The sequence below is a fragment of the Oncorhynchus masou genome, chromosome 8, assembly GCF_036934945.1.
Source record: "Oncorhynchus masou masou isolate Uvic2021 chromosome 8, UVic_Omas_1.1, whole genome shotgun sequence".
In the NCBI taxonomy this organism is placed as follows: Eukaryota; Metazoa; Chordata; class Actinopteri; order Salmoniformes; family Salmonidae; genus Oncorhynchus; species Oncorhynchus masou.
The window spans coordinates 38,702,583-38,716,392 of NC_088219.1; the positions used below are offsets into that span (position 1 = coordinate 38,702,583).

Below are 13,810 nucleotides of genomic sequence, written 5' to 3' on the forward strand. Positions count from 1 at the left end.
TTGTCACAGAAGAAGTTGACCATGTTTCAAAATCAGTGGAATGCCCAGTGGAAACAGTGTTTGATTGCAAATGCAGAGGGTGTCGAAAAGAGAACGTAGAAGGCTGTGTATAAAACACCTGTCTCCGGATTACATCTTCCAAATAAGGGCAATCATGGCATCCATGACAGAGAGGGAGAAGCATTCATCCATATGTACGGGCAAGGGTCGAAGTACATTTTCAGATATTATACGTTTCTAATTTTGTCAAAGTTTTTTTCATTGCACGTTAAAGCCTACTGTTAGCCAGCTAGCTAACGTTAGCTGTCTGGCTTGCTAGCTAAAGTTATGTGTATGATCTGTGTCGTAATATTATTCTCAGAAAGCCATTTGCATTGGTAGTTATATAGCCTAATGTTAGCTAGCTAATATTGAAACGTGTTGGTTAGTTATAGCTGCAGATTCATACTACATAAATTCATGCATGGTAGCTATGACAATCGGTTTGTATTACTAATACTGTATGGGTTAGGATTATGGTTTGTTGTTTAGCTAGCTAGCTAACTTACATGTCTAAACAAAAGACTCCATTTCGCCGGAGGATTACATGATCTGTGTACTAATATTATTTGTATCTCAGAAAGCCATTTGCATTGCTAGTTATAGCCTAATCAAGTCCATATTATGGCAAGAACAGCTCAAATAAGCAAAGAGAAATGACAGTCCATCATAACTTTAAGACATGAAGGTCAGTTAATGCGGAAAAATTGAAGAACTTTGAAAGATTCTTCAAGTGCAGTCGCAAAAACCTGGCTCTCATGAGGACCACCACAGGAAAGGTAGACCCAGAGTTATCTCTTCTGCAAAGGATAAGTTCATTAGACTTACCAGCCTCAGAAATTGCAGCCCAAATAAATGCTTCACAGAGTTCAAGTAGCAAACACATCTCAACATCAACTGTTCAGAGGAGACTCAGAATCAAACTTTCGTGGTTGAATTGCTTCAAAGAAACCACTACTAAAGGACACCAATAAGACGAAGAGACTTGCTTGGGCCAATAAACACGAGCAATGGACATTAGACTGGTGAAAATCTGTCCTTTGGTCTGATGAGTCCAAATTTTTTATTTTTGGTTCCAACCGCCATATCTTTGTGAGACGCAGAGTAGGTGAATGGATGATCTCTGTATGTGTGGTTCCCACCGTGAACCATGGAGGAGGATGTATGATGGTGTGAGGGTGACACTGTCAGTGATTTATTTAGAATTCAATGCACATTTAACCAGCATGGCTACCACAGCATGCTGGTTTGGGATGAGTTAGATCGCAGAGGGACGGAAAAGCAGCCAACAAGTGCTCAGCATATGTGGGAACTCCTTCAAGACTGTTGGAAAAGCATTCCAGGTGAAGCTGGTTGAGAGAATGCCAAGAGTGTGCAAAGCTGTCATCAAGGCAAAGCATGGCTACTTTAAAGAATCTCAAATATAAAATATATTTAGCTTTGTTTAACACTTTTACGGTTACTACCTGATTCCATATGTGTTATTTCATAGTTTTGATGTCTTCACTATTATTCTAAAATGTAGAAAATAGTAAAAAATAAAGAAAAACCCTTGAATGAGTAGGTGTCAACTTTTGATGGGTACTATATATGCAGTGCTTTCGGGAAGTCCCCTTGACTTTTTCCACATTTTGTTATGTTACAGCGTTACTCTAAAATGTATTAAATCATGTTTTACCCTCGTAAATCTACACACAATACCCCATAATGACAAAGTAAAAACAGGTTTTTAGAATTTTTTGGAAAAAAAAACGGAAATATCATATTTAAATAAGTATTCAGACCCTTTACTCAGTACTTTGATGAAGTACCTTTGGCATAAATTATAGCCTCGAGTCTTCTTGGGTATGATGCCACAAGCTCGGCACACCGCTATTTGGGGAGTTTCTCCCATTCTTCTCTGCAGATCCTCTCAAGCTCTGTCAGGTTGGATGGGGAGCGTCGCTGCAGAGCTATTTTCAGGTCTCTCCAGAGATGTTTGATCGAGGTTCAAGTCCGGTCTCTGGCTGGGCCACAAAAGGACATTCAGAGACTTGTCCCGAAGCCACTCCGGTGTTGTCTTGGCTGTGTGCTTAGCGTCGTTGTCCTGTTGGAAGGTGAACGCCAGTCTGAGGTCCTGAGCGCTCTGGAGCAGGTTTTCATCAAGTATCTCTCTGTACTTTGCTCCATTCATATTTCCTTTGATCCTGACTAGTCTCCCAGTTCCTGTCACTGAAAAACATTCCAACAGCATGATGCTGTCACCACCATGCTTTACCGTAGGGATGTGGCCAGGTTTGCTCCAGACGTGACGCTTTGCATTCAGGCCAAAGAGTTCAATCTTGGTTTCATCAGAACAGAGAATCTTGTTTATTATGGTTTTAGAGTCTTTGGGTATCTTTTGGCAAACTCCAAGCGTGCTGTCATGTGCCATTTACTGAGGAGTGGCTTCCGTCTGGCCACTCTACCATAAAGGCCTGATTGGTGGAGTGCTGCAGAGATGGATGTCCTTCTGGAAGGTTCTCCCAGAGGAATTCTCGAGCAAATATAGCCCTGATTGTATGCGTGTACTGTAACTACCTCATCTATCACCAGTATAACTGGCATCGTTATTGATATTGTTCTTGTACATACTGTATATTATTTAGTTCTTTCTCTACTGGCATTGACACTTTTTGTTATAGTTTTTTTTTTCTTTTTTCTATTTTTGATATTGTTACTATGGAAATATGCAAGTAACCGTTTCACTGTACTGTTTACACCTGCTGTATCCTGTGCATGTGACAAACAAACTTGGATTTCATTTGATATAGTGTGTGTTCACCAGAGAAGGTAATGTGAAGAACAACATGGCCTGCACCAAAGTCAGATTAAGATGTAGGCCAAGGACGAGATAAATATATATATTTTTTTTACCTTGGGTTTTCTTTATTGTAGGCTACTATTTTCACCACGTTTAGTTGAAATCGTTGGTTGTTTACTACACTGCCTTACTCGCCCTGTTTAGCACATGGCCTCGCATGTGAATCCTTAAAGAGATGGGTGGGATTAAGGCGATAAGAGGGTGTGTTGAGTGGGAGTAGACACAGAAGAACTCTCAAGCAGGGTGTACCAAAACATTCAAGACAAATGGGGTTACAAGTTAATTCACTTTCAAAGCATATAAGATTGAAAAGAGGTGCTGGGTCAAATATTTGATAATCGTGAACTTTCTATACAAAAAAGTAAACATGAAAGATGTAACTTAATAGCGAAGTCGGGTTGGAAGTTGATACTTAGCACACAGCGAAGACAACGCAGAAGTGGCTTGGGACAAGTCTCTGAATGTCCTGGAGTGGCCCAGCCAGAGCCCGAACTTGAACCCCGACCGAACATCTCTGGAGACAACTGAAAATATCTGTGCTGTGACACTCTCCATCCAACCTGACAGAGCATGAGAGGATCTGTAGAAAAGAATGAAACTCCCTAACTACAGGTGTGTCAAGCTTGTTGCACCCTGAGGCTGTAATCGCTGCCAAAGGTGCTTCAACAAAGTACTGATTGAAGGGTCTGAATATTTATGTAAATATGATCTTTCTGTTTTTTGTTCAGTTCTAAAAAACAGTTTTTGCTTTGTCATTATGGGGTATTGTGTGTAGATTGATGAGGGGAAAAAACGATTTCAGCAATTTTATAATGAGGCTGTAACGTAACAAAATGTGAAGGGGTTTGAATACTTTCCGAATGCACTGTATCTGTATACTGTGCGTATACAGAAGAAATGTAGAGTGGAGCGTAGTATCCTTCATATATAGAGAGGGGTGAGTGTGGGTTGAGGCCCATGTGTAGGCACATGACAGGATGATGTATGGTGTTTGTGCTAACCTCTTGTCCCAGGGCTGAGATAAGACATGAGGATGCATCTGTCATGCTACCAGGACCATTGAAGCTGGGGTCTAGACCAACCTCAACCCTGGAGATTTTGCTGCATTGCAGAAGTCAAATGGAGTGGAAAGCAGCATTGTTCTGACTAACTTTGTCTTTGCTGGTGGATTTTGTGTGTGTGTGTGTGTGTGTGTGTGTGTGTGTGTGTGTGTGTGTGTGTGTGTGTGTGCGTGCGTGCGTGTGTGTGTGCGTGCGTGCGTGTGTGTGTGTGTGTGTGTGTGTGTGTGTGTGAAGATGTCTGTGTGTGTGTTCGTGTGAAGATGTTTGTGTGTGTAGTGTAGAAGGTATTCTTGTGTGTGTGTTTGTGTGTGTGTGTGTGTGCGTGTGCGTGCGTGTATGCGTACATGCACATGTGTGTGCCCATGCAGTATGTATACTGTATGTGTATAGGATGTGACGTGTGTTCGCACAACCACGTCATATGGTGTATCTTTCTACTTCACTGCACCAATCAACCCAGTCCAATAAAGAAAGTAAAATACCTCAACCACAATGCAACAAACCATAAACATATATCAATAATGTACCACCAAGACAGCAAACACAAAGATATCTCTACTTCCTGTTCATCTGGCCCATCGAGAGAGGAGAGAGCCGTCTCGGAGGCTCCCTATTCTCTACATGGCCCCTGGTGAAAAGTACTGCACTATATAGGGAACAGTGTATCATTTGGGATGTTCGACAAGTTCCCTAAAATCCATGACAGTACTCCTGCTTCCCTAACACAGTGTCTGACGACTCAGTGGGGGTCAGACCAGGACAACAGACCAAAATCACACTGGAGGCTGAGGTTTTGCACCCAGGGGGGAAGGATGAGGGAATAGCTGATTAACTCTGCCTGACTAATTTAGGCACAACACCTTTTACAAAATGGTGAGGATGGGATAACCAAGCAGCCAAGGTAGGGTGGGATGTAGACTGTGGAATAGGAATGCCTGTGAAATGTTTTAGCAAAGGTTGATTGAAAGACTCTTCACTTTACCACACTGTCCTTCTTTCTCCCTCTCTCTCTCTCCCCCTCTCTCACTCTCTCCCTCTCCCCCTCTCTCTCCCTCTCTCTCTCTCCCCCTCTCTCTCCCTCTCCCCTTCTCTCCCTCTCTCCCCCTCTCTCCCTCTCTCCCTCTCCCCTTCTCTCCCCCTCTCTCTCCCTCTCTCCCTCTCCACCTCTCCCCTTCCCCCCCTCTCTCCCTCTCTCCTTCTCTCTCTCTCCCCCTCTCTCCCTCTCTCTCTCCCCTTCTCCCCCTCTCTCTCTCTCTCTCTCTCCCCCTCTCTCTCCCTCTCCTCTCTCTCTCCCTCTCTCTCCCTCTCTCTCTCCCTCCCTCTTCTCTCCCCTCTCTCCCTCTCTCTCTCCCCCTCTCTCTCCCTCTCTCCCCCTCTCTCTCTCCCTCTCCCCCTCTCCCCCCTCTCTCCCCCTCCTTCTTCTCTCCCTCTCCCCCTCTCTCCTTCTCTCCCTCTCCCCCTCTCCCCTTCTCTCTCTCTCCCCCTCTCTCCCTCTCTCTCCCTCCCCTTCTCCCCCCCCCTCTCTCTCTCTCTCCCCTTCTCTCCCTCTCCCTCTCCCTCTCTCTCCCTCTCTCCTTCTCTCCTTCTCTCCCTCTCTCCCTCTCTCCCTCTCCCCTTCTCTCCCTCTCCCCTTCTCTCCCTCTCCCCCTCTCTCCCTCTCCCCTTCTCTCCCTCTCCCCCTCTCCCTCTCTCTCTCTCCCATTCTCTCACTCTCTCCCTCTCCCCTTCTCTCCCTCTCCCCCTCTCTCCCTCTCTCTCTCTCTATAGTGTAAAAACACTTCAAAGTCATCTTCATACAGGCAATCTGGGACTTCAAGGCCTTGTATGTCTGTCTGTTGACATTTCATTACGTATGATGGTGGATCCATTCCTTCCTACATACAGTTAATATGCTAATGGTCATTAATGCTGACATTTATAAATCACCACTATGCACCTTGAGCTTCCCAGATAACACACTATGGATTTATATGGTACATCAGTATAAACACGCACTGACGCAGGTGAGAACGGAAAATCACACACACACACACACTTTACCCTTCCAATTTCAAATCCAGAGTCAAATGCCTTTCCACGTCTCTCTCCCTGCGTAGCTGCTGTGCCTAGTGCAGTGATTGGGGTTAATATAGCCGCCGCAGCCTCAAGATGTGTTTTAAGCAATCAGCACATTTCCTGCTGGCTAGAATCAGGAGCCTGCTGAGGGGGACAAATCCTCCTACTGTGGTTGTCATGGCCCGCTGACGCCCCCCAGCCCCCTTCATTAATCACACACACACACACACACACACGTACGCACGGAGACACACGCGCATGCACACACACAGTGAATCAAAGAGCAAGGGAGATATTCCCCATTCTGTAGGAGACGGTGGGATAAAATACAAATACAAACTTAAACCTAATTGCTCCTCTAAGTCGCTCTGGATAAGAGTGTCTGCTCAATGACTAACATGCAGCTTTCCATATCCAACCAGGGTTGCAAACAGAAAACGTTTTTTAAAAAGAAAAATCTGTATTCTGATTGGAGAGAACTGTTGAGATACATGTCGTACCTTTTCCGTTAAAAAAAACTGTTTCCTCCTGTTTTTCATGCTTTCTGAACACTACCCAGGTATTCCTCAGGGAGTGAATGTGTTTGTGTGTGCAGGGTGGCGATGTTTCCTTATAAGGATGTTTGAAGAAGGAACGACACCCGTCCTCTTGTCTAGGTAGCTGCAGGATACTGCAGTAGCATCAGCCGTGGTTTCCCCATGCTCTCACTCCCCCTTTAATCATCTCATCCCAGCCAACCCCAAAACTCTACCTCTCAGCGGCATCAAAGGTCACAGTACGTCTGGCTCTTAATCATTCTGCATCAATTGGAAAATAGAAATAAAAAACAACTATATATATATATATATATATTATGATTGGTCCAGAGGTGAGGTGAAAAGTACTGTCTGAAAAAGTTTATGTGTAAATTCACTGCTCTGTCTCTCTTGGGGCTCTGATGTCACAGCCTCAGTGATGTCACATTGCGACATTTTGTGTGTCTCCCTATTGTACTCCACATAGCGTTGTCTGGCGATTGGTTACTGACTGCTAAAGACAAAGGGCAGTATAACAACCATTCATTACACTGGGACTCAATTATGTATTCATGGAGTCACACACACACACACTGCACGAAAGCTGTCATAGTCTCAGGACACACACGTGGGCACGCACACACACCCACCAAGCTGCCTGGCTGCGTGCAGTAATATGGTGATGGATGTGGCTGTGTGGGTTGACTGGCTGCTGGGGATGACTGCACAACAGCTGTAAGAGATCAAACTGGTTTCATAGAGGCACTGAGGACTGTGTGTGTGTGCGTGTGTGCGCGTGTGTGTGTGTGTGTGTGTGTGTGTGTGTGTGTGTGTGTGTGTGTGTGTGTGTGTGTGTGTGTGTGTGTGTGTGTGTGTGTGTGTGTGTGTGTGTGTGTGTGTGTGTGTGTGTGTGTGCATGTGTGTGTGTGTGTTGTTTAGCAATGACTATCACAAGCACTACATGGACACAGGCTCGTCGGACATCTCATTCCAATTAATATGGAGTTGGTCCCCCCTTTGCTGCTATAACAGCCTCCACTCTTCTGGGAAGACTTTCCACTGGATGTTGGTACATTGCTGCGGGGACTTGCTTCCATTCAGCCACAAGAGCATTAGTGAGGTCGGGCACTGATGTTTGGGCGATTAGGCCTGGCTCGCAGTCTGCGTTCAATGTAAGTAACAATACTGACATAAGACCATAACATATAAGTATCCAAAAGGAATTGGGTCTTTCCATCAATAATGGGGCCAATGTGTGACATTGGGCTCAACATTTCTAAATGGTTTGAAACAAAAATAAAATAAATGATTTTTATGCAGCTCCAGGAATAGAGGAATATATGCAAATTGACCCATAACTCCAATTTCAACATCGGCCTTGGACAATACATCTTTAAGCCAGGTTGATACAGACATTGGCAAGTCAAATTCAAGGCCATTCAGGGACATTCTCAAGCACTTAATTGTATTTTCAAATACCTCAATGTTATTCAATTGTGGAGCAGTTAGCCTGGTGGCTAAGAGCATTGGGCCAGTAACGTAAAGGTTGCTGGTTTGAATCCCCAAGTCGACTAGGTTAAATATCTGCCCATGTGCCCTTGAGCAAGGCACTTAACCTTAATTACTCCTGTAAAACGATCTAGATAAGAGCATCTGCTAAATGACTAAAATGTCATAATTTAAATGTATGTTCATACATGGCTTAATATAGAACACCCCCCCCCTCAACAAAAAAAGCATGCAAAAAGTGTACAAATAAATACATAAGTAGGCAATTAACACACTTTCAGAACAATTAATTGATGCATTGATTTTATCATTATTATTATATACCTAAAATATGTGAGAATAATGTGTACTTGCCTGACTAAATTAATTGAATGAACGCATCCATGCCGGCTTTCTGAAGACTATGTTGCCGACACAGGCAAACATAATAAAACCATGAATAGCGGTAGCATTAATCTCGCCATCTGTTTTTATAATGAGAAAACGACCAAAAAACAGGTTCCATTTGTAAAGGGAAGATTTTTATGAGAAGCCAAGTTGAGGCCAACAATATATATTGTCATCCTCATAATAACCGCACGTGGTTTCACCACAACAGATTAGCGCAACAACACCCGTCAATTGAAGCAGCGGGAAACAACCCGCAACTGGTCACATCTCTCACAAAAAACGTATAAAAAAGAAGAGAATGGAGGAGAATTTAGGAATTGGCTACAATAATTAGAATGACTTTTCAAGAACCAAATTGAGGACATATCTGAATATCAATGTAGGCCTATTACTACTTGAATTTCGGAGCTCCAAATTCAAATTCAAGTAGGCTACTTCAAGCCCCGTGTTTAAAATTGCAGGTCTAACATGGAGAACAAAATGTATTCGTCATGTCATTTCAGTGCCAGATCATAGTGTGAAGAATCCCACTAGGCTATGTAATGTGTTGTCATTATATCAGGAATAATTCATAGGAATAGTGTTGCGCGATAATCTATCCTACACACGTGTTCAATCCTCCGGCTAAAAACATGAAAAGGTGAACTCATTACCTTGATGCTTTCTCTGTCAAATCTAAAGAGGCCTTGCTGTAAATCCAGCAGACAACAGATGATGAATATCAATTCACTGGAGATATTAGATCCAACGGTGGATCCAGTCACAACTGACTTCACCTGTTTAACGAATGAGACACCAAAATATTCTGGACATTCCTAGCGAACACCTTTTTTTTCAGCACTTGGGCTGTCGTAGCATTGCATGCCATATCACAACAGCTGTTCCTCGCTTGAACGTTCCTTCCTGGATCAGATGATGACGTGTGAAATTATCACAGTATAATTGCAGCATAAACACCAAGTGTGCATCCAACAAGTATTATACATAATTATTGATCAACCACGTTAATGACTGTATCGAATTAGGTTTGAATTATCAAGGTAATATGACTCTTTCGGTTGGAAGCATTCGATTTTGCAATCGTATTTATTATTTTGGATTTGTATGCCCATGAAAACTGTTTTCACCCAGTAACGTAATACATTCAATGTTACATAGTTACACTGCATTTCTGAGATGTCCCACAGCTAGATCCAGTATTCTTACAGGGTTCAAATTATATGTATAATTTAACTAATTAATAGTTAATATATGATATAGCGGCATCTTATTCTACCATAAATGCAAAGACAGAAAATGTAATGTTTTATGTCACACGATTTTCGACAAATCCGTCAAGACACCAGCCATGATAAAGGGTTAGACATAGGTTTTAAATCAACTTGTGAATTGTATGGAATATAGCTATGTTCCCCCCTTATATCTTGATGTAATGACATTAAACAAAGTGACAGATTATTAGGAACGACTTCCGCTGTAACAAGTTGTCCAGCATTGGAACTCTTCACTGGTACCCTAGTTTATAGAAAGACCCAATTACATTAAATTTGACTACTATAATCAATGAAAGAATCTATTCATGAGTTGATACACTCTATTCCAACGTTGATATATACCTCTATTCCAATTTACAGCCAACATTGAGTTAATTAAGGTAGATGTATGTCTGGTAGCCAGATAACGTTCTCCAGTCTTCTGTCCCAAATGGCACCCTATTCCCTATTCCCAAGGCCCATAGGGGATTATTGTCAAAAGGAGCGCACTATAGGGAAAAGGGTGCCATTTGGGACACAACGCGATGTATAGCTGAGCCAGGGAAATGTCAATACGCCCACGTTCAGTCCTGCTCAAGCTCCCATAATTAACTGTTTCAACTGTTTAGTGTCGGTCTCCATCAAACGGACACATCGCCAATGTTACAGTACAAAGAAAGACCGCGGGATGTTGTGTATGTTCAGCACTGACAATGGAAGCAGAGATAGTAGTACTGGGCCTAGAGAGACTATCTCGAGTGTTCTTTCTCTCCTTCTTTCTCTCTTCGTCTCTTGCTTTTCTCTCTCTCTCGCTCTCTCGTTCTACCCACCCCCTCTCTCTGCTGGTCGTTTCACGCTCCACGGGTTCCCCCTTTACTACCGCGGTTCTATCGGCTCGCGAGAGGCTGCGCTGCTGCGCTGCTTGGTCACAGTAAACCCGGCCAGGAAGGACATCAATCACCGGCCGGCCTTTTGAGGAAAGCCGCGTTCTGTAATGAGATTCTAGGGCTTGTCCTGACATTGTGGAGGGGAATCAAACCTCCATCCTCCTCTATTCTCTAACTGCTCTCCTGTCTCCAGACGACTCAGTGGCAGGTAGCTTTGTGGTTTAAGCGCGTTCGCGTCTCTGAGCCCAGTTGAAAAAACGGTCAATGTGCCCTTGAGCAAGGCACTTAACCCAAGGCACATGCTCCTGTATTTTGTATATGTTATGAATTGCAATTAGTACAATATGTTACGAATTTGCAATAAGTACAGTATGATATATTATGCATTTGATGTGTTTAACGTTAGCTAGGTGGCTCGGTGGCTACTGTTAGCTAGGCTATGAGTTAGGTTAATGTTAGGGTTAGCTAACAAGTTGAGTAGTTGCAAATGAGCTAAAATGCTAAAGTTGTCCATGATGAGATTAGAACGCTCAACCCTTGGGTTGCTGGACGTTTGCGCTATACACCCAATCCATTCATTTAATTTTTCCTTTAACAAGTAACCTTGTCTTATATAACCATACCAAACATAAGATACCATACTCATTTATATTTACTATGTTATGCCTAGTCTATGAATCTAGGCTACTATCTGCATCAAACTCTATCTATTTCTCGCTCGCTCTCTCTGCTGTAGATGGATCTGTTCTCTTTATGCATTATGTTTGCGTGTGTGTGTGTGTGTGTGTGTGTGTGTGTGTGTGTGTGTGTGTGTGTGTGTGTGTGTGTGTGTGTGTGTGTGTGTGTGTGTGCGCGCGCAGTGAGAGAGATCGAGAGGGAGTAATACAAATTCGTTGTAATGTATGTTGATTGATTGATGAGTCCCAAGAGACGCTCAAGGGCTTATAAGGTGTAGATATCTTTGTATAGTGTTTTTTATTTCATTGTCCTTCAGTCCAAAATGTTGTTATTAGAATGAAAGAGAGTGTGAATTCGTTAATTATTCAATTACCTTTCTGTTTAAAAAGCACAAGTATATTAATTTTATTTAAATAAATTAAGCATATTGTAGCCTAGAGTAGCCTACATGAATACAGCTAAATGTGTGATAATTCATGTACGGTGTGATCTCAGCAGGGTGAGACGTGTTGATCAAAGTGTCCCTCTCCAACAGCGACAGCTGCTGAATTACACCGAGGACAGCAAACTACACCGTTTGAAGTTTAGAAACGTGACATACCTTTTAAAAGTTTTCCCAAAATGTGCGAACGTCTTATTCCATTGATGTCTTATCACACGTGACAATAAATAGCCTATTTCGAGCTATTGGTGAGATAATCTAGTGCAGAGGAGAACCCACTACGGTTTTATACACATTTCAAATATACATTTATCCATCTGTAAACCTGGCAAAAATAAAAAGGAATCACTGGGATAGGCCACTCGCAATACACAGGGTTTGCATCAAAGAGTTGAAGTCAAATGTAAGTATAAAGGGAGGAAAACAACTATACTCACAGACTACAGAAGATGGACATTTCGGTAAAACAGCGCAGGGAGCCAGCTGTATGCCTTTTCCCGCGGATATTTCCTGTTTTCCCTCGCGACGCAGAAACTGAGGTAGTTAGTGACCGCGCCAGGAGTGCTATTTCTCTTGTCTTTTTTCTTCCCCTCTCCTGCACGATGCACGATGCAGCGGTGCCTCTGCAGTACTCCAATAAAGAGAAGAGACGCCGAGAGGGAAAGAAAAACAGAGAGAGAGAGAGAGAGTACTACACATTCGGGATGTCGTCTGTGTTGATTGATTTTTGAGTCCCAAGAGACACTCCGTGATTTATAATGTGTACAGATCTTTGTATTGTGTTTTTCATTTCATTATCCATTATCCTAACCTACGATGGAATGGGGTGAATGAAATCGATAATAGTAGTGGGCAATCCCCTATAATGGAACAATCTGTTCAGTATCTGATGCGTGGAGGGGTGAGGGTTGGTTGGGACACTGTCTGCTACGTTGAGAGGACATTAAAATAATTAAGCAATACTTTGAGGCAGAGGAATAGGCCACAACATCTAACAGCGAATATTCGTGATCAAGAGACACATCCTGCTTATTACAACTGCATAGGAAATCAGACTCGTTGTGCATTTCGTTTTACAATTAGTATAAGTGTTCAAGTTGACTGAAAACAGTCTGAATCAATATGAATAAAACTTGCAAATGAGTCTATAAGACGTTTATTCATCGTACATGGTAATGTGAATGATGTATAACGATAGAGATATATTCTGAGAGACGTCACCCCAGAAGTTTGGCCACTACTGAGCTGATGCTGCCTGCTTAATATAGTAGGTACAGCGGGAAAGATAGAGAGGACCCCTGCAGCTCAGTTCTATTATGCCAGGGGTGCCACTTTGGTTTTAGTAGTGGGGGGACATAACCTGGCGAGGGCTCTGGGGGTCCAACCCCATAATTATTTTGAGGCATTTTAAGCAAATTTCCTGCATTTTTACACAATCCTTCCTATATGCCGTCTCTATTTAGAACAAAAAGTAGGCAAAATAAGCCACAGTCATCAAGCTAGGTCAGAGATCATTATTAAATATGTTTAAGTGATTGATAAGACTGAACTAGGTCAAAGGTCATTCAATAATAAATATGGTGTTGCACCTTTAACCAATAGCCTAAAATGAAATACAAAGACTTTTGATTGTCGTTGTTAAAACATCCTCTATATACATTTTCAGCCAGACCGACCAGCCAGCCCAAGCTGCCTGCATTAAAAAAAAATATTCCCAAGGGAAACGTTTGGAAACAAAACAACAAAACAAACTAAAACACATACACATCAAATACACATAAACACACAGAAACAGCAAATCCTCCATTTAATTAATCTCATAGGACTAATAGTAATGTAAAGCTATTTTTACTTACACACAATACAGCTGGGTCGCCCCGCCCTGTTTCTAGGGGTCCACGGCCCTGCAGCGCTCCAACCCAACACACATCACTCAGCTTTAGGATCTTAGCAAAACATTCATTATTGGTTTGGGGTGTGTTAGGCCAAGGCCAGAGTGACAACCCACAGGACAGCAGACCTCCAGGTCCAGGAATGAGCAGCCCAGCAGGTAGGGATCGCCTAAATAGGTATCTCCCCTGACGTGGGCATGTTTTTAATACAGACTCCTTTTTGTCATACTGTATTCCATATAAGGAA

At 42.8% G+C, this 13,810-nt stretch overlaps 1 protein-coding gene across 1 annotated transcript in view; it reads right to left on the reverse strand.

The window, feature by feature from the left end:
* The window catches only part of LOC135544642 (synaptic vesicle glycoprotein 2C-like), a 64,751-nt gene extending 52,461 nt beyond the window's left edge, over positions 1 to 12,290 (reverse strand). Inside the window, exon 1 of the mRNA XM_064972402.1 lies at positions 12,109 to 12,290. The gene's annotated coding sequence lies outside the window, so the exon portion shown is untranslated. The remainder of the gene's footprint in view (positions 1 to 12,108) is intronic.
* Positions 12,291 to 13,810: the final 1,520 nt, after the last annotated feature.